The sequence below is a fragment of the Tenrec ecaudatus genome, chromosome 17 (assembly GCF_050624435.1).
Source record: "Tenrec ecaudatus isolate mTenEca1 chromosome 17, mTenEca1.hap1, whole genome shotgun sequence".
Taxonomy (NCBI): Eukaryota; Metazoa; Chordata; class Mammalia; order Afrosoricida; family Tenrecidae; genus Tenrec; species Tenrec ecaudatus.
In genome coordinates, this window is record NC_134546.1 from 84363178 (window position 1) to 84366908 (window position 3731).

At 44.3% G+C, this 3731-nt stretch overlaps 1 pseudogene; it reads left to right on the forward strand.

Moving 5' to 3' along the window:
• The first annotated feature begins 859 nt into the window (after positions 1 to 859).
• LOC142430764 (elongation factor 1-alpha 1 pseudogene) lies at positions 860 to 2583 on the forward strand (annotated as a pseudogene).
• Positions 2584 to 3731: the final 1148 nt, after the last annotated feature.

Below are 3731 nucleotides of genomic sequence, written 5' to 3' on the forward strand. Positions count from 1 at the left end.
TAAGGCTCTTAACACAGTCTGTACATACATCAATTGAGCAAAGCACCCTTATACATTTGTTGCACTCGTCATTCTCATAATTCACCTTCCACTTGTGTTCCTGGAATCTGCTCGGTTTCCCTTTTTCCCCCCATCCCCCTCCCTCCCCGATCCCACCCCTGGTCCCTTGATAGTTTATAAATACTTATTATATCTTATCTTTCACTCCCAGGCATCTCCCCTCACCTGCCTCCCCATTGCCCATCTCCCAGAGAGGAGGGTACACACAGATCTCTGAGGTCAGTTCTCCCTTTCTACACCCCCTTCCCTCCTGGTGTCACCACTCCCACCGCTGGTGTTGAAGGGTTCGACTGTCCTAGATTCCCTGTGTCTCCAGATCCCCACTGCACCGCTGTACATCCTCTGGTATAACCAGGTCCGCAAGGCAAGGTAGAATTGGGTCATGATGATTGGGAGGGGAGGAAGCGTTCAGGAACTAGAGGAAGGTTTTGAGTTTCATTGTTGCTACACTGAACCCTGAATGGCCCATCTCCTCCACACTACCCTTCTGGAAGGGGTGTCCAATTGTCTACAGATAATATTTTAAATTCAAATTCTAATAATATTTTAAATTCAAATTCTGCTTATATGATCATCTCTTTTCTGGTTCAATATTTCAGCTTGTTTTTTAAAGTGTTGTATAATCAAGGCTTTTCATCAGTTTCTGATTATGTGTGAAAAAATTATCTTTCACTTTTTAACTTTTTTTCTCATGATACATGTATAGGCAACAAAATAATATTTTCAACATTACTCTCCTGCATAATTCAGTGGCATTAGATTAATCATTATGTTCAAAAATTGTCAACAGCGCTTTTTCGCAACGGGTTTGCCGCCAGAATATAGGTGTCGGTGAAAACCATCGCAAAAGCCAAAGCCAAAATGGGAAAGGAAAAGACCCATATCAACATTGTCGTCATTGGACATGTCGATTCTGGCAAGTCCACCACAACTGGTCACCTGATCTACAAATGTGGTGGGATCGACAAGAGAACCATCGAAAAATTCGAGAAGGAAGCTGCTAAGATGGGGAAGGGCTCCTTCAAGTATGCCTGGGTCTTGGATAAGCTGAAAGCCGAATGGGAACATGGCATCACCATTGATATTTCCCTGTGGAAATTTGAGACCTGCAAGTACTATGTGACCATCATCGATGCCCCCGGACACAGAGACTTCATTAAAAACATGATTACAGGAACATCACGGGCTGACTGTGCTGTCCTCATCGTTGCTGCTGGTGTGGGTGAATTTGAAGCTGGTATCTCCAAGAATGGGCAGACCCGTGAGCATGCCCTTCTGGCTTACACACTGGGTGTGGAACAGTTAATTGTTGGTGTTAACAAAATGGATTCCACTGAGCCACCCTACAGCCAGAAGAGATACGAGGAAATTGTTAAGGAAGTCAGCACCTACATTAAGAAATTTGGCTATAACCCTGACACAGTAGTATTTGTGCCAATTTCTGGTTGGAATGGTGACAACATGCTGGAATCAAGTGCTAATATGCATTGCTTCAAGGGGTGGAAGGTTACCCGCAAGGATGGCAATGCCAATGGGACCACGCTACTTGAAGCTCTGGATTGCATCCTGCCACCCACCCACCCAACTGACAAGCCCCTGTGCCTGCCTCTCCAGGACGTCTACAAGATTGGTGGTATCGGGACTGTTCCTGTGGGCAGAGTGGAAACTGGGGTTCTGAAACCTGGAATGGTGGTCACCTTTGCTCCAGTCAATGTTACCACTGAAGTGAAGTCTGTTGAAATACACCATGAAGCTTTGAGTGAAGCTCTGCCTGGGGACAATGTAGGCTTCAATGTCAAGAACGTTTCTGTAAAAGATGTTCACCGTGGCAATGTGGCTGGTGACAGCAAAAATGACCCACCAATGGAAGCAGCTGGCTTCACTGCTCAGGTGATCATCCTGAACCATCCAGGTCAGATCAGTGTTGGACACGCACCTGTGCTGGACTGTCACACTGCCCACATCGCTCGCAAGTTTGCTGAGCTCCAAGAGAAGACTGATGGCCGTTCTGGCAAGAAGTTGGAAGATGGCCCCAAGTTCTTGAAGTCTGGTGATGCTGCCATTGTTGATATGGTGCCTGACAAGCCCATGTGTGTGGAAAGCTTCTCTGACTATCCTGCTCTGGGTCGTTTTGCTGTCCGAGACATGAGACAAACAGTTGCTGTGGGTGCCATCAAGGCAGTGGACAAAAAGGCTGCTGGAGCTGGCAAGGTCACCAAGTCTGCCCAGAAGGCTCAGAAGGCTAAATGAATATTACCCATCACACCTGCCACTCCAGTCTTAATCAGGGGTGGAAGGACGGTCTCAGCACTGTTTGTCTCAATTGGCCATTTAAGTTTCATAGTAAAGACTGGTTGATGATAACAATGCATCGTAAAACTTTCAGAAGGAAAATAATGTTTGTGGACCATTTGTTTCTTTTTTGTGTGGCAGTTTTAAGTTATTAGTTTTTAAAATCAGTACTTTTTAAAAGGAAAACAACTTGACCAAAAATTTGTCACAGGATTTTGAGACCCATTAAAACAAAGTATAATGAGAAAAAAAAGTTGCCAACAGCTGTAAAATTTCCTATCACACACATCACAGAAACCCAGGAAATAGAATTCTGACTCGATAACTTCCTCCTTAACATGGAATAAATAGATGGACATGTCTGATTAGAGCACATGGGAGCAAATAAAGGGGGAGGAAGAGAAAGTGGAGCACATCCTGGCCCACTGATCCTTGAGGACATTATTCCCACTTAGAGTGTCCAATCCAAAGAGAAGAGCATAGAGCCGGCCCCACTATGAGACATGACATCCCTCACTGACTCATAACCCTATATAGGACAACATTGGAGACATAGTGTGGGGATTTGAGGCCAAACTCAAAGGGCATGCAACAGAACACCAAGGGGAACAGAGCAATGAAGTCCAAACTACCAAAGTAGCAAAATTAGCCATTGGGGCATGGCACCAAGGCATGGCACCCCATCAGACTCCACCGGAAAATACTCCTAAAGGCCAACAAAGAGTCCCTGAACTAACTACAGGCTCTTATTTGTTCTTGTAGTTGTTTTGTTTTCTTTTGTTGCTTTGTTTTCTCTGTCCTGATTTTGTGCATGTTATTATCTCCACAGATTTGTCTAAATAAGATAGGATGGATAAACAATCTGGAGGAGAAAACAACAGGACCAACAGTTCCTGGGGGATATGGGAGAGGGTGTTGGAGGGGGGGAAGGAAGTGTTGTTAACAAACCCAGGGACAAAGGAACAACCAGGGATCCAAATCTGTGGTGAGGAGGGTGAAAAAGGCCTGGTAGGGCATGATCAAGGGTAATGTAACTCAGAGGAATTACTGGAAACCAAATAAAAGCTGAGCATGATAGTTGGACAAGAGGAAATTAAAGGAAACAGAGCAAAGAACTGGGAGGCAAATGGTCATGTATAGAGGTCTAAATAAAGGCATGAACATATGTAAATATATTTATATGTGAGGTTGGGGAAATACATATATGTGCACATATTTATAGGTTTAGTATTAAGTAGCAGATGGACATTGGGCCTCCACACAAGTACTCCCTCAATTCAAAAATACTTTGTTCGATTAACCTGGCATTCCATGATGCTCACCTTCCCAACAAAATCACTGAAGACAAAGCGGTTGCATAAGCAAATATGGTGAAGAAA